At 36.6% G+C, this 18,483-nt stretch overlaps 1 protein-coding gene across 1 annotated transcript in view; it reads right to left on the reverse strand.

Moving 5' to 3' along the window:
* The window catches only part of LOC118004722 (glutamate decarboxylase 1-like), a 54,346-nt gene that overhangs the window by 28,508 nt on the left and 7,355 nt on the right, over nt 1-18,483 (reverse strand). The gene's annotated exons all lie outside the window — the stretch shown is intronic.

Genomic DNA, 18,483 nt, shown 5'->3' on the forward strand with positions numbered 1-18,483 from the left:
ATCTGTGGTTGTTAGTTTCATATCAGTTTAGTGTACAGGATTAGGAATTTAGTAATTAAGATCTACCATGTTTAATTATAAATAACAATGCCCACTTCATAATAAGATCCTGCTACTAACATTTAATATATGTAATAATGGCTACTATATATTAAGAGCTCTAAGTGCCTTGCACACATTTTAATCCTCACAATAATCCTACAACATAATCCCATTTTGCCAGTATGCAGATAAAGAAACAAATTTTTTTTTATTCTTATGTTAATCTCCTACATTACATCATTAGTTTTAGATGTAGTGTTCCATGATTCATTGTTTGTGCATAACACCCAGTGCTCCATGCAGAATGTGCCCTCCTCAATACCCACCACCAGGCTAACCCATCCTCCCACCCCCCTCCCCTCTAGAACCCTCAGTCTGCCCAGGACCCTGAGATCATGACCTGAGCTGAAGGTTTCCGCTTAACTGACTAAGCCACCAGCTGCCTGACAACCTTAACATTTTAAATAATCCAAAAATACATAATGGTCTTCACTTCTGAGCCTCATTTCCAAGTACGCAAATTTTCTGCATTCTGCAGAAAATTCTGCAAATTTTCTCCAGAATTAATCAAATGTCCACTTATTCCTTGGGATTTACAACTATTAAATAATATGCTGGTCAACATCATTTTTCTTTATTAAGCAAGTTTAAGCATGTTAATGAAAGAGCAGGAAAACACTGATGATTCACATAAGAAATTCACCTGGAATACATTATCCTCTATCCTAGGCATTTGGGTGCAATTTATAAAATGATTAAGTAACTCTTAATTTATTCTAATAATAATGAAAAAAACATTGTGGTTTATCAAAAGCCATTTACAACTTTCAACCCAATTTGAGACATTACTGCAGCTTTTTCCTCATTAAGGAGTCCACTTAGAGCCTGTAACAAACAAAAATATATATATTTGATGATTTGAAAACCATTTCCCCCTTCCATTGCTTTCCAGTGGAACTAACTGATGATGGTAGAAGTGGCATATATGTGGGAAAATAGAAAAAATAAACCGCAAGGAGTCCACAGCTGTCTTTCCATTTCTTTGAATGATCTGCAGAACTTCTTTGCTCTAATAGTGTCATGACATCCATTAAGGAAGATTGTCCCATTATTTTCATTCTGCAAAGATGAACCCTTCTCAGGACTCCTAGACTCACCCTCAGCTCCGTCAACTGGTCCACCCAAGATCGCCCACTACTTGTGCAGGGTGTCATCCCTCCCATTCCAAGTTCATCCCCGAAGCTCCTCACCTGCCCTTCCTTTCTCACACATAATAGCCAGCGGCACTCGATGTTCAAGACTCAAACAATCCCAATTCTGAGGAAATGGGTTTTGAGCCATAAATTACTCTCTAGCTATCACTCAGTTCTTCCTTTCATGTCCTCATGTTGGCAATTAGATTTTTATTTTTTTTTATTTATTTTTTTATAAAGATTTTTATTTATTTATTTGAAAGAGAGAGACTGAGAGAGAGAGAGCATGAAAGGGGAGAGGGTCGGAGGGAGAAGCAGACTCCCTGCCGAGCAGGGAGCCCGATGCGGGACCCGATCCAGGGACTCCAGGATCATGACCTGAGCCGAAGGCAGTCGCTCAACCAACTGAGCCACCCAGGCGCCCGGCAATTAGATTTTTATCTGTAGACATGCTCGGGCCAAAACCCTCCCCAGCCCAAAGGGAAATTAATGTTGTTGTTTCTTTCACCTTACCCTAATTTTATACGTTTGTAAACACTAGTAAATTAAAATTAAAACCCACAATTTGTCTCTCCAAAGCATGTGAAAGCTTTCTTATATTACACGGCATTATATAGGATTACAAAGGGGAAAAAGAGGACAATACTCCCCTCTTATGATTGATACTAATATTAACACCTACAGATTTCTTTCACTGGACCCTTGCTGTATTTTGTACTGTGCTAAATATTTTTCATATGTTGAATCTTCATAGAAAGTCTATGATTTTGGCATGTCTCCTTACCTCAGTTCTGCCATCAATAAAATGTGCATGGTACTAATACTTACTCATGGCTTTGTGGTATTGAGATAATGCCTCTTAAGGTCTTCTAATATTAATTCTTTATGCCACTCTTTTCTCTGGCAATCCTGACAGACAAAAACAAACAAAAAATCATTTTGAGAATGCCACTTGCTCTGACCAAAAGAGTGCACTGCTTCCCAACCACTATTTGATAAAGTCCTTTACTGACTCTTTCCTTGTGTTCACCTCTTAGTATGCATTTATAGAAATTTTCTGCATCTCAAAAGTAAGTTCATTCACTCTTTTTCTTACTTCCCCTCATTATATTTTGTAAAATTTCATCTGTTTTAAATGCCTTCCTTCTTCCTTTCTTCTAATCCAAAAGGTTACATTTAATGCATATTTATCAAGTACTTCTATGTGCCAAGCATTCTTCCAAGCTAAATTTGTATGAACTCATTTAATTCTCCCTGAAACCTTATAACACTGCTGTTTACTTACTCCATTTTACAGATGAAGAACCTAAAGCACTGAGAATTCATGTTATTTGCTAAGAATCACATAGCTACTAACTGGCAGATCCAAGACTCAATCCCAGCTATTCTGGTTCTACAATCCACTCTCTTAACCGTATCCTGAATTCCATCTGAGAAGTTCCAACTCACATCTTAGTAGCTCCATAGATATTTTCTTACCTCCATCAGTGAGCTGAAGTGATCTTTATTTTTCTCTGAATTATCACACCAAATATTGGTCAATTTTTGTATAGTTTATTTGGCAGCTTAATACATTTATTAGAAGTTGTGTCTTGGGGCACCTGGCTGGCTCAGTCAGTAGAGCATGCGACTCTTGATCTCGGGGTTGTGAGTTCAAGCCCCAAGTTGGGTATAGAGCTTACATTAAAGAAAAAAAAGAAGTTCTGTTTTGATGTGGGAGGGGAAGTACCAAATGTACATTCAATACTGCCCGTAAGGAAGTTACAACTTAGCAGAAAAGTGAGTAATGGACAGAAAAGTGTCATATTTTAATAAGGGAAAAAGTGCTACATTTATAACAAGGATGATAATCATAGATTCTAGAAGAGACATGGGACAGGGTGGTACAGGAAGGTGCCATCAAGGTGCTCTGTGAACATTTAGCAGGAGACGAACATGGAAGTCCTCTCTAAAGAGGACAACATGTGAGCTAAAACATGTAGGATTAGTATGATTTAACTACGTGCTGAGAGAAGAGACGTATTCAAGGAAGAATCAAACAAATGCACAGGATATTGAGATGTCAATTGAAGAAATAAGAGAAAACCACACTATAGGACAGCCCAGAAAACCAACAGGGAGAAGCAATCCTGGGGAGGTGGGAAGGGCACATGAATGTGTTTGGTGCTTATCCTTAGAGCAAAAGAAATAAGAGAAAACCAGAGAAGGGTTTGAGATATGCAGTGACATGACTGTGTTTTCCTTATGGTTGTAGAAACAATGGTGAAGGGATGGTGGTTGAATGTAATACATATATTAGTAAAACTCTGAGCAAGAGCTGTTTATCATCTTTGAGATTAACAGATTATAGAAAAGGAACATATGCCTTCTGAGAAATTTTCCAAAGTGCATTCTAATTCAAATACATGAAATTGAGGGGCTCCTGGGTTGGTTAAGTGTCTACCTTCCACTCAGGCCATGATCCTGGAGTCCTGGGTTCGAGCCCACGTTGGGCTCCCTGCTCAGTGGGGAGTCTGCTTCTCCCTCTCTCTCTGCCCCTCCCTCTGTTCCTTCTCTCTCTCTCTCTTTCTTGCTCTCTCTCAAATAAATAAATAAAATCTTTTTAAAAATGGATGAAATTGATAGTGATGATGGCACTATATTATACAAACACATAAAATGATACAGAATTATAAGGGGGTAGAAAATGTCATTGAAACTGAGAGATTTAATAACGATAATAATTTATAGGCATTGAGCCTTTAGTCTGAGGCACAATCTGTTCTAAACCTTAATGAGAATTAACTCCTTTAGTTGTTCCCAAACTCTATGAAGTAGTTTATTAGTTAAAACCATATATGGCTGCTTTAACAGAAACAAAAATGGTAACTTAAGCCAATTAGAAGATTTATTGCTCTCCTACATAGAATTCTAAACTGGTAAATGGCTCAGGGCAGTTGTATTATTCTGTCCATGAGGTCATCCAAAGACCAGGGTTCCTTCTATCTTGTGACTCTCCCATCCCCTAGACCAGTGCTCTCTGAGACATATATGTAAGGAATAACATGTGTAATTTTTAATTTTCTATTAATCACATTTAAAAAAATAGAAACAGGTGAAATTATGTTTAAAAATTCATTCAGTTTAACCTATTATACACAAAATATTATAATTCAAACATGCATTGCATCTCAATTAGATGTTAAGTGGATGTTTAATTACATGTAAATTGGGAAATACTTAGTCCATATTTAGATTTCATAAAAGCTTCATTTGAAAAAAAAAACAGATAAAAAAAGATTAATTTATGTGTGTTTCAAACATACTTAAAAAGTTCTTTGAGGGGCGCCTGGGTGGCTCAGTCATTTAAGCGGCTGCCTTCAGCTCAGGTCGTGACCTCCGGGTCCTGGGATCGAGCCCCGCATCGGGCTCCCTGCTCAGCAGGGAGTCTGCTTCTCCCTCTCTCTCTCCCCCAGGTCATGCTCTCTCTCCCTCTCTCTCTCTCTTTCAAGTAAATAAATAAAAATTTTTTAAAAGTTCTTTGATAACTAGAGTATCAGTTTTTAAATTAGAATTCATTAAAGCCAAATAAAAAAATTAAGTTCAAAAATTAATAACCACATTTTAAGTGTTGACCAGCCGCACGAGGCTGGTAACCGCTGAACTGGACAGCACAGGTCAATACTGTTGCTTTCACCCACTTTTCATTCACAAAGCTAGCTCGTTAGCACTGTATCTGAATTCTAAACCAAGGAATGGGGGAAAGGGAAACAAGAGAAATTAGACCATCACTTAAGGTGTGATCTAGAACTTGTGCACATCTTATTGGCCAGAACTTAGTCACATGACCAGAGAGCTGACATAGCCACACGGAGCTGCTAGGAGGTTAGGATAGAAACTATAGTCTCCTGCTGGATGGACATTGTCCCTGCTAACACTTTGTATATAAGGGAGGAAAGAGGTGAGCAGAGAAGAGGAGGTTTAGCGTTACTAATACAAAGATGAGATGGATATTGGGAAGCATTAACAATCTACGCCATGTGCAGATACTATGACACTCATTTTCAGATAAGGAAAGGGAAGCACAAAAAGGTTATTCACCTTGCCCACATTTGTGCACCTATTAGCTACCAAAGTGGAAGAAATTATATTTGGACCATGATATAAAAAATGTTTGGTATTTCAACATGTTAAACATACAAGATTGTGACAATTGTTACCTAATATTTTCTTATTTCTTAACTTACCTATGTCGATACTCTAGATACTTTAGATTGTATAAACTTTGAAGGTGAAAAAAAGTATAATTCAATTCCTTATACACTTTCACAGTGCTTAATATCATGTAATGGTTTACACATTTATATGATGTGTAGTCACACTGTAATATCCAAAGAAGGGTTCCATCATTCCCTTCACCTAGGTCATATTTATTAGCCTTTCTTTCCACATAATTTCTGATTATATGGGTTCAAAAGAAAGATAAATTTCAAGATAGAGTAAACAGCTAAAGCTGTGGGACAGAAAGACATGATAACTCGATAAACACCCAGAGACATTGATACGTGTTTACTTTGTGTGGTTTGACTTCATCTGTTTTTGTAAATCACTGATGTCTTCTGGGAAAATTTCTTTTCATCTCTGAGAAATTGTTTTCAACAATACCATGAAGCATGATATTCTAAATACACAAAGTACAGAGAAAATCTCTCATGCTTTCATCTGGTCTTTTACATTCATGTGATTCTTTCATCTTTCATTTCACCTTCATTTTCCCATAAGCACTTGCAAACTTATTGTTTATACATATTGGAAGGAGAAAAGATCACAATCATATAATATACTCGAAACCATATATTGTTCTTTGTAGTTATTGTGGATAACTACAGGATATCTTTCTTTTATTAGCTTGATCTTTAAAGTTGAAAAAAAGTTTTGTTTTGTTCTTGTAAATCACCATTTGCATTATACAGATATATAATTCTAACAAAATATCCACAGTATAGAAACCTACAGAAAACTTAAGAGAGTTTGCCCAACAAAGTACAAGTAGCAGGGCGCCTGGGTGGCTCAGTTGGTTAAGCGACGGCCTTCAGCTCAGGTCATGATCCTGGAGTCCCGGGATCGAGTCCCACATCGGGCTCCCTGCTCAGCGGGGGGTCTGCTTCCCCCTCTGCCCTCTTCCCTCTCGTGCTCTCTGTCTCTCATTCTCTCTCTCTCAAATAAATAAATAAAATCTTAAAAAAAAAAAAAAAGTACAAGTAGCAACTGTCAGGGCAGAGTTTTGACCCCAGACCAAAAACTAGATCTTCCAACCTTAATCTCTTCATTTTGCTGAAACAACATAACATACTAACTATTCCTGCCTACCTAGTGACTTAGTAAATAGACCCTGTGATGTTATCAAAATTTGAAATTGTTTTCAAGTAATGTATGCTTTTACTTGAACACAAAATATTAACATGTAAAGCAACACCGATGCTTTGCTTTCAGCATTAATTCTTTCAATTATCTGAGTTCATTGAGGCCTTTCTAAATGGCTCCCTACAATGAGGGAATTGAATTGCCATTCGTATCTCCACATCCTATTTGTTGACACATATAATTTATATTTTTTCTCAAAAGCTCCCACATTTTCTCAAAGCCTACATTATGAAGAATGATTTTTTTTAAGATTTGCTTATTTATTTTTGAGAGAGAGTATGGGAGCAGGGGGAGGAGCAAAAGGAGAGGGAGAGAAGCAGATTCCCTGCTGAGTGCAGAGCCCAACGTGGGGCTCAATCCCATGAACCTGAGATCATGACCTGAGCTGAAACCAAGCATCAGACGCTTAACCGACTGAGCCAGCCAGGTGCCCCGAAGAATGATTTTAGAATATGGACCAATAGGGACAAATAATTCCAAGTTGAATCTCACAGGGTTTAATATAATCTGGCCTGAACCAGATCTATAACATCTATGCTAACTGACTTATAGCAGCCTTGGAAAATCAAGGCAAACCTCAAGTTATCCCAGTTTTGTAAACCATAAAACAGCTAAATAGCCCCTACTTCCTTATGAATAGTAGTTATTCGGAGACAACTTAATCTAGTAGCTGAATGAAATACATATGGAACAACTGGTAATTAAACCAACTAACTTTCTGATATTTTTAGGAATTAAGGGTTATTAGTATTTATCAGGTTATATAATCTGGAATCAATCAGTCCCTTCCAGCCAGGCCAAATCACCGAAGTTTGAACTGAAGATACTATGAAGATTGCAAACAAGAAATAAAAGAAAAAAATTAAAAATAGACATTAGGGAAGTGAAAAAATTATGACTGTCAAAAGAATCAAGAAATGGCATGTAAATGTGACTTTAATAAACTCTTCAAATTTTAATAATTCACAAATTAATTGATAATACATTATTAGTATTTTGAAAATTAAAATTATAAAATTATTGCCTATTAGACTGGACAAAGAGAATGATTTCTTACTTTTAAAAATAGCCCTAGGAAAAAAGGTTGATCTAGACCTAATATTGCTTAAAAACAAGGATCCTTAAAAGGATAACAGTGACCCACAAGTAAATTAACTACCTAACAAAACTCGACATTCTTTGAAGGATGACATCTAAATTCAAAATAACAAAAAATTCACAATGTCCAGCATGCAATAAAAATTATAAAACATACAAAGAAGTAGAAAAAAATGTGACTTGCAACCAAGAAAAAAATCAGTGACTAGAAACAGAACCAGAAACGACAGAGATGATGAAATAAGCAGGTAAAGACTTTTAAAAAATCTGCTACAAATATATTCAAGGATTTAAAGAAGACATGCACATAATAAAAAGATAAATGGAGACAATAAAACTAAATTAAATAGAATTTCTAGGGCTGAAAAAAAATAACTGAAATGAAAAATTCACTAGCTTGGCCTAATAGAAGATTAGAGGTTATAGGAAAAAAAGATAAGACTAATGGATTTGAAGAAAGGGCAGTAAAAACTATCCAAAGTGAAGCACAGGGAGAAAAAATACTGGAAAAATATGACCAGAATCTAGTGATGTGTGCAGCAAGATAATGTAATTTAATATATCCTTAACTTGAGTTCCAGAAAGAGAGGAGATGCAGAAAAATATGTGAAGAAATAATGGCTAAAAAAATTTCCAAATTTGATCAACATTATAAACACACAGATCCCAGAATGCTCTACAAATCCCAAGGTGAATAAACAGAAAGAAAACCATACCCTGAATACATATATCAAATTGCTGAAAGCAGCTATTTAAAAAAATTTAAAACAGCCAAGAAAAGATTTATTATGTACAGGGGACTAATGTTAATAAAAAAAAAATGACTAGATTTCTCATCAGAAATAGTGTAAGTCAGAAAGCAATGAAAAGACTTCTTTAGGGGTGCCTGGGTGGCTCAGTCAGTTAGGATCTGATTCTTGGTTTCAGCTCAGGTCATGATCTCAGGGTCCTGAAATTGAGCCCTGTGTTGGGCTCTGCACTCAGCTCGGAGTCTGCTTGAGAGTCTCTCTCTCTCTCCCTCTGCTCCTCCCTCCACTTGCGCTATAAATAAACAAACAAACAAAAAAATAAGACTTCTTTAAAGTACTGAAAGAAAACAAGCAGACATTAACCAGACACTAACTAGAATTTTGTGTCACATTCTCCATCACAAACAAAGGGGACTTTGTTGACAGTACCACAAGATACATTAAGGAAGTTCTTCAAGCTAAAAAAAAAAAAAAAAAATGAAAAAAAGATTTTTAAAAAACTTGGCTCTACACAAAGGAATGAAGAATGTTAGAAATGATAAATATGTGAGTAAAGGCATTTTTCTTATTTTAAGTTTTTTAAAAAACAATTGTTTAAAGCAAAATATATATGTACACACACACACACACATATATATAACTATTTTCCTCAGATGCAACAGAGAAAACCAGTAATATAAGAATGTAAGGGCAAGGAGTACTTGTTGGATTTGGCAGTATAGAGAATATTGTTTGTCCTTGCGAAAACAAGTCACAATGAAATATTAAGAACAGAAGCCAGTCTGGTGGGTTGACAAGTGAATGGTGGTACAATTTTTATTTTGGTCTTGGAAAATAGGATTAATTTTATAAAACAATGTTATTAATGTTAATATATATGATCATTAATATAATAACTATTATTTTAAAATAAATTGATAAATATTTTAAATTTAATATTTTTTCTCTTTGAAATCTAACTTCTTCTTTTAAATTTTATTTTATTATGTTACATTAATCACCATACATTACATCGTTAGTTTTTGATGTAGTGTGCCATGATTCATTGTTTGTGTATAACACCCAGTGATCCATTCAATACATGCCCTCTTTAATACACATCACCAGGCTAACCCATCCCCCCACCCCCCCAGAACCCTCAGTTTGTTTCTCAGAGTGCATAGTCTCATGGTTCCTCTCCCCCTCCGATTCCTCCCCCCTTCATTTTTCCCTTTCTACTATCTTCTTTTTTTTTTTTTTAATGTATAATGTACTATCTGTTTCAGAGGTACAGGTCTGTGATTCTAATACAGCCAAAATTATTAGTTATACCACAGGAAAAAAAAATTCTTTGGGTTTTCTTTGAGGTTTTCAATAACTTACAAGCATGTAAAGGGATTCTGAGACCAAAAAGTTTTAAAACTACCGCGTTATAAAATGCTGCCTTCATAAGCATAGATGTTGTAGATACAAAAATTATTCTAAAGTAGAAAGTAACATTTCCAATGGTATTGTCTTATTGAAATTGAAAAGAAAGCAATAAGTAAAATGCTTTTTCTTATGGTGCCTTATTATTCATTTTTAATGATACATAGGTATGACAACCATGCCTAGTGTTTGCATTTGAATCTCAAATGATCATTACTGAATACAAAGAAGGAAAAAAAATAACATCTGGATATCATAAAATAAGCCAATAACACAAATTGGCTCATGAATATTTAATTTGCACATTAATTCACCTACCGAGAAGGAAGGCTTGCAAAACAAATGAATAAACTCATAAATATTCCTTGAATTATTTATCTATATGATCTTTTGTAGGTGTATTATGCAGAATTTTGCTTCTTAAATAAATGACATTTGAATAGTTGAAAAAATGCTCTCTCATTATAGTCACTGGACACCGCTATGTGAATAAAAGCAAAAAATGAAAGAGATTTACATGATTGAACACCATTTGAAATGAGATATTAGTTTGAGTCTTGTTTGCACATTAGAAAACTTTAAAACTGATAGAGATGGTGATAATTAACTAAGAAAGAGCAGAGCATAGTTCATTTATCTCTCTTATCTCTAGTTTTTTGGGAGTGAGGTAGAGTTCTATCTACCCATTCACACTCATTCACTTAGCCTCCTGTGTGATCTATATATATCAGATGATAGGGTCTTGTGTATAAGTCCAAAATATATTTATTTCCTTGTGAAAGTTTACTTGCATGAATTAAAAGTTAAGCTCTGGGGGCGCCTGGGTGGCTCAGTCGTTGAGCGTCTGCTTTCAGCTCGGGTCATGGTCCCAGGGTCCTGGGATTGAGCCCTGCATCGGGCTCCCTGCTCGGTGGGAAGCCTGCTTCTCCCTCTCCCACTCCCCCTGCTTGTGTTCCCTCTCTCGCTGTGTCTCTCTCTGATAAATAAATAAAATCTTTAAAAAAAAAAAAAAGTTAAGCTCTGTTAAAACTGCTAACTCAGTTTTGCATGCCTTCCCCAAATTTCCTTTATTATTTGAGTCCTATTTATTCCTACAGGGCTCCCTTACATCCTTCTTAATACCTTAAGATGAAATAATTTTGTTTCCTCAGTATTAGCATAGAGTATTTTAAGTTTTATTCTGTTTTTACCTTAAAGTGCTAATCAAGTATCTTGGACTGTAATTATTTATATACATTTTACATCATTGACTACAAGGAACTAGCATTGTGTCTTATTCACCTTTGTGTCTTAATCAGCTCTGTCTGTATTGTTCTGGTGCACAGCAAAGAACTTAGTAGATGCTATTTTCTGTTAACTAAAACAAATTAAACAGCCTCAGCAAGTTCTATCAGCTCAGCACAAATCTCCTGCTGTGAGGAACAAAAAACAAACTTGATACAGGGAAAGTCAGTGGCAAGAGTATCATCTTCATATTTTGTATTATTATTGAATGAGAATGAAAGAATACCTTATTTCCTATTGCAAAAGAAAAAAATACAAAATCTATGTTCTTAAATCTTAGGATAAATACTAAATATAGTCTTTTGGGTGCCTGGGTGGCTCAGACAGTTAAGCGTCTGCCTTCGGCTCAGGTCGTGATCCCAGAGTCCTGGGATCAAGCCCCGCGTTGGGCTCCCTGCTGAGCAGGGAGCCTGCTTCTCCCTCTCCCTCTGCCTGCTGCTTCCCCTGCTTGTACACTCTCTCTTTCTGTCAAAAATAAAATAAAAAATCTTAAAAATAAATATATAGTCTTCTATTTTTTTCCCTCTAAATTATGTCAAAGTCCTAATTACTAAATATTAGGTCATATGGAGAGACAGAGTGTTAGAGATGTGACCTAGAGTTGAGACACCTATGGCATGTGTCACATCAAGGTTCACTGTGAAGAGTCAACTTTTAATCACAACTTTGTGTCATTCATCTTGTAAGTTGCCAACAAATCTCAGTAGCTTCCTAACTGAATTTCTTCTCTATGCTCCTGTTTTCTTCTAATCCTACAAACCATAGCCAAGTGAGTGTTACTTACATTCCTGCATTGATTTAGTCTAAGGACCTTTACTGATGTGTCGGTCAGGGAGGAAGAATAATTTTTCTTCTACCCGTCTAGGTTCATGGCTGAGACCCCCAAAATAAAAGACAGATTAACAGGAGAAAAATGAAAAGAAGTTTAATAACACACATGCCTTCTGTATACAATGGGACATATCCAGGAGAAACTGAGTAATTCCCCAAAATGTCCAAGCCACCACCCCAAATACCATCTCCAGCTAAAGACAGAAGAAAATGTTGGGGGTACAGGGAGCAGAGACCATTTATGGGGGGTTGCCAGAGAAGCACAATAAACAAAGGTATGGTTGTTATTCAGATTAAGTCACTGCCTTCTCTATTGATAAGAGTTTCTGAAGATTTAGTCACCTTCCTTTTCTGGTACAGAGATGGAGACACCTTTATAAATGGAGCTATCCATTATATATGTAAATGTCTCTTACAAAAGAGTAACTTCTACCCGGTTTTCAGAGCTTCTCTGGGATCTGCTCCTTCTTAAAAATAATCAGCCTCAAAAAGTCAGTATACCAAAGAGGCATATTTGGGGGTAGAATATTTTGTTCCACTTCATGTCAAACACATAGGTCCTCAAGGGCCAATCATACACCCTAAGACATGATCAATCGCACAGCCTATGACCATTGTCATTCATCCAGGGTTGAGCATATAACCCAAGCGAGAACAGTCAGAGCCCTTCCCCAAGAATTTTTTAATTGAAGCAGGTGCTAAAGACCTTTTTACTTCACTAACATATCAGTGTCTGACCCCAGACTGCTGGTAATTGTTCTCTGCCACATGAATCAGCCAGAGTGAATGAAGCTAATTATCAGAGAACATAAAAAACAGAAGCAGAAAAAGAAAATTCTGGATCCAACCAAACTCTGGTTGTTTCTTGAGGGACTCTAGAGCTGTTAGAGTAAGCAATTAAGTTCTAACAGGATACTCGGGGGGTCAGCAATGAGGAAGTCATGGCCAGCTATTGGAAAATCCAAGGCCTATCCTGGCAGCACTCTACAAGAAGTCAGATCAAACCAGACAGGCCCAGGATGGTGGGTGCCATGACAGGAAACCCCTGACCAAATTAGGAAGAAAGAGCCAGAAACTCTTTCCCCATCCCAAGTAATCAATATTCCACTCCCTACTAACAACTGTCAATAAAAGATAGAAACCCAACCCCCAGGGTGAGCAGCTCACTGGCTCTCTTGAGCTCACCTGCTGTCATATTTCGAGAGTGTACTTTTCACTTTAATAAACACTAGTGCTTCTGTTATTCATCCACTGTGCTGCATGTCTGTCCTTGAATCCCTTCTCATGACAAGCCCAAGAACCTTCGGTGACTCCTTCAGGTCCAGCTGGGTCCAGGCCCTAGGGCCCCAGTGTCTCCCCACTTCACCCAGCAACAGAATGTCCCTATTTTCTAGAACACTTCCTTCTGTGAACTATTCCAGTATTCTTAATATTCTTCCAACACCTCTTCCTTCTTTTTATCTGTATTACTAAGCTAGTTCAAACAACACTGCTATGCTAAAGAATATAAATTATCTTGAAGGTCTTTTTTCTAACAGCTAAAAGAGGATAAAGTAAAATCTTTGTATTTGAAAGGAGCATTATGTCACACATATCTTCCCTTATCAAGAATGTTACTCAACTGGGGTAATAAAGATCAATACAATATTGCAATACAAAATCTGAGAATCAAAATTAAACTGAAATGAAAATAATATACCAACTTTCAATTCAATTTTCTAAAACTAATAGGCAAAATTCACCAGCATTGTACCCACGAATCAATGATGGTTAAGTTTTCTCCTTATACTATATAATTATAAATAAAATATTATTTTAAAGTAAGCATATTATGTATAGAGTATAAATCTGCTGGCATATTTATATCAAAATACAAGATTTAAGTACTTTCACAGTCTTCAACAATCATTCGAGCCTTGGTTATCATACCCTTCATTGTATCCTTTCCTCACTGAGGTACTTTGGTGGAAAAGCTTCAGAAGAGTGTTCTAGGATACAAGAAGCCATTGTGGAGTTTATTGTGGAAATGACATTATCAGATTTGTGTTTCAGAGTTGCACGTGTGTATGGTAATAAGAAAAAGCACTTAATAATTGCTATTATTAGAGAGGGTACTGGACTCCATTGCGGGTTCCCTTAAGAGTGATAAACCAATATGCCTGCAGCAATGTTGTACAAAACTTGAGAATTTATCTAAATTTCTATTATGTTGCACAGCTGTAACTGCAGAGTACTGTACCTAAAATATATTTAATTGTATATTATCTCTCTCTCCCAAAGAAGTACAAGTTCTTTGAAAGCTGAGCCTTCCTTTATTTGTTGTTGTAGACTCATCACTCAAAATCTCTGCTTGACATATTCTAGATTATATGTATATGTAAGGCATAGAATATGTATATATGTATATATAATGCATAGAATAAAGAATCAATGAGCACCAAAAAAAATTCCTGATAAAATTATAAAGAAAATAATTTTGAATATTTATAAAAATAATACAGAGTTCAAAGCACACTTAACATCTTACTCACTTTAATCAATGGTAGGAAAGTTTTATTTAAAAACCTGACTTGGAAAACAATTCTATATTATTTTCTTTTACTTTCTGGATAAAAGGTAATCAAGTTAATTATAATTTCCCCTCCAGGAAAATTCCGCTTCCCCAATAATGAGAGAGAGACTTGAACATGTTGCAGTAATTTAAAAGCTTAGTCATGTATAGAAAATTATAATGAACTTAACTATATAGAATAAAATGAGAACAAAAGATATAAAAGAAAACTAAAGAGTGGAAGAGTGGCCAAATGCAATATTTTAACAATCTTACATCCCTGTGTGCTACTTTGATGTGAAAAAAATAACCTCCAACTTATTGTTTCAAGAGAAAAGAAGGAAGGAAGGAAGGAGGGAAGAGAGGGAGGGGGGTAGGGAGGGAAGGAGGGAGGGAGGGAGAAAGGAAGGGAGGGAGGGAGGAGAGTCATAACACTACACCAACTGACTGCATGTTCTGGAACATGTCACTTCAAACTTTGGGGGTCTTTGCGGTCTGTGAAATGGGGTGATTTCTTCCTTCACTGGGTAATTGTGAGGCTCAGGCATGACAGTGAAAGTGTAGGAAAAAATGTTGCCATTCACTCCCTCCTCTGATCTTTAGGTGCACAGTGCCAGGTGTAACCACTAGTTTCTTGGGAAGATAAAAGAAGTTTTCATAATCTTTTGGAGGAGGTCAATTAACTAAACAAATAGTTATCTCAAGCCCCAAGTGAACTTTATACATGCTTTGCTATATGAATTGTGTAGAACTGAATTGTGTAGAATTGAATTGTGTAGAATTGAATTGAATTTTATCCTGGCTCTATAGTCTTTATGACCTACCTACATGCATGTTCTCTCTTACGCTTATTTAACAAGAAATCAGTCTTATTTCCATATTTATGTGGAGGGATCTCTTTTTGTTAGTAGAATTTTTAATTCCAACAATATAAATTACTGAAGAAAAATATTTGTTTCATACAGGAAAAAAATAGATCAAAATATGCTCTTTGCTTTCATTGAAATTTTAATTTTTAAATTCCCTGTTATAAAGTGTACTCAATGAATCAAATATCAGCAGTGGTGGTCTATGAAGGCAAGAGACTGCTGGGGCACCGAAGGAGCTGTTCTAGTTACAAGGACCCCCCCGCCCCAAAAAAGGAAACAGGCATAATTGAGACAAGTTCTACTAACAGGACATTGAGTAAAATAGATGAAGTAAGATGGCAAACAGTTCTTTTATGTAGCAATCCAGCCAGTGGCCTAAAGTATTAAGAAACAGGATCTAGTAACCGTGGAGAGAAGACACACAATAAAGACTGCAGATTCAGGGCTGCCTGGCTGGCTCTGTCAGTAGAGCGTATAATGCTTGATCTCAGGGTTGTGAGTTTGAGCCCCACATTGGGTGTAGAGATTACTTAAAAATAAAATCTTTTAAAAAAAAGTGTGCAGGTTCAGAAAAGGGTTGTAGCCCACTGGGATTATAGTAAACCCAATGAATTTCGGTCACTCCCATTATTAAAAATAATGGAGGCTTATTGATTTAAGTAACACCAAGACAACTTGGAATGCCCCCTATTAAAAATCACCTACAAATTCTGTATAAAATACAACAATCATACCTTTAATTGTATAACTGAGCTCATATGAAAGTAAAAGAAACTTCCAGGAACCAAAGGAAAGAGAGACCTTGTGGAGATCAAGTTGACTTTCAGATGGAGTGGAAAAGCTTATCTCAAGAGAAGTGTGCATGTCTGGTTTTTACTCTGAGTCAAGATCAGGGCAGTGGGATTTAAGAGGCACTATTTAGGATATACTATTTTATGTCCTATTTTAGGTTCCCTGGTAACTTCCAGAGTCAGCTTCTTTACCTAGCTTTTGCAGGTGGCCTACCTGCTTTAATAAACTTGGCTTGATTACCTGACAGGCCTCCCTGAAAGCTTCTCTTTAAACTTTCACAAAGCCATGATTTCTCATATTCATCCTGTGGTTCAACCTGGAGACATGGTGTAGTTCATGTAGGAGTGAATAGGAGCACTGGACATCTTGCTCTTAAGATGTCTAGGACTTCAGATGTTTGCTGCATTCTTTTTCTCTTATTATACCGCAATCTCTGCCTTTAAGTAAAAGCCTCACGTAAGTATGCCCTTTGGAGTCTCATGAGCCCTTTCAAAAAACTGGGGAAATCTTTGCAGGTCTGGAAAGAATAGTGACCAGCACATGAGCTGATACTGTTTTATCACTGGGAAGGAAGTGTAGAAGAGGTGGCCTTTGCTCATCTCAGGAACTAAAAGCTTAGATGCCCACATACTGGTAGGGATAGAGTCTTCTTAAGGCTGCAAAAGAGAACACTACCAACCAACCAGATTTTCATAAGAACCAAATATTATTTCTAAAAATGAATCTACAGTCATCAAAAATCAAGTGGAACAATTAAACAACATATTTGATACAGCTCCGCTAATGAGGAATGATTCTCACCACACACACACACACACACACACACACAAGGTAACTATGTGAGGTAATGGATGGATTAGCTTTTTTTTTTTTTTAAAGATTTTATTTATTTATTTGAGAGAGAGAGAGGGAGAGTATGAGAGAGGGGCGGGTTAGAGAGAGAAGCAGATGCCCTGCTGAGCTGGGAGCCCGATGCAGGACTCCATCCTGGGACTCCAGGATCATGACCTGAGCCGAAGGCAGTCGCTTAACCAACTGAGCCACCTAGGCGCCCGGATGGATTGTGGTAATTCTTTCACAAGGTATATGTATATAAAGCCATCCCGCACACCCCTTAAATATATACTTTTTAAATTTGTCAATTACACCTCAACAAAGAGAGAAAAAATGATGAAAAAACAAATGATAAGTTAACAAATTTCAAACCAGATGCAAAGAATCACTCCGGGTGTATTACAGAGACCCAGACATGAAAACTACCACAGAGACAGAGAAGTACAGAAGACAGCACAAGAGGGTGTAAACAGGCTGGAAGACTAGAATGCGGGGCGAGGGGAAGACACTGCTGGAAGAGATCATGGCTGATGTTCCAGAAAGGGAAGAAAGCTCTGGGCCCTCATACCAAAGAACATGTCGTGCTGAGCAGGACTCAAACACACACACACAAAAAGCGCACTCTGCACTACACACGAGGCAGGCAGCAATTCTCAAACACCTTGGCCTCAGGACCCTGCAGTGTTGTAAGTCACTGGGGAAAACAAAACAAGCCTCTTCCATATTACATTCATATGAAAAATATATTTTCCAAAACTAGTAAGGGTGTCATTGTTTCACATTGCTGCCAATCTCCTTAAATATGACTTAAGGGAAGAGAAACGGATCCTCACATCTTGTTCTGCCTTCAGTATCAGTCATGTGGCCTCTGAAAAACCCATGCTGTCCACTTGTGAGAGAACAAGAGGGAAAAGGATAATATTATTATCCTTTTATATTATTGTCCTTTTGTAATATTATGAACATCCTTCCAACTCACAAATCCTCTCACTGCTGACAAGATGACACTAAAGAATAAAAAAGGTAAAGGATAGATCTAAAAACTAATCTGACAGGAAAAAAACAAAAACAGATGGACTAAAGTCATCAGCCAAAGAGAAGGATTGGAAAACACAGGACCTTCCGGGACTTTCTGCATGACCTTCTGTTAGGCAAAGAGCTCTTGAATATATAACATCAAAAGTACAATATTCTTGAAAAGGCACCATTAAGATGAAAAAGAAAAAGCCACCTACTCTGAGGAAATATTTGCAAACCATATCATTTACAAAGGACTTATTTTAAAACATAGAACACTAACAACTTAATAATAAGACAACAACCTCATTTTTTAAATGGAGAATATATCTGAATAGATACTTCACCAAAGGTATATGAATGGTGAATAAACACATGAAAAGGTCTTCAGTATCATGAGTCATCTGAGAAAT

Source organism: Mirounga leonina, unplaced genomic scaffold (assembly GCF_011800145.1).
Source record: "Mirounga leonina isolate KUSES-001 unplaced genomic scaffold, KU_Mleo_1.0 Mir_93, whole genome shotgun sequence".
NCBI classification, from domain to species: domain Eukaryota; kingdom Metazoa; phylum Chordata; class Mammalia; order Carnivora; family Phocidae; genus Mirounga; species Mirounga leonina.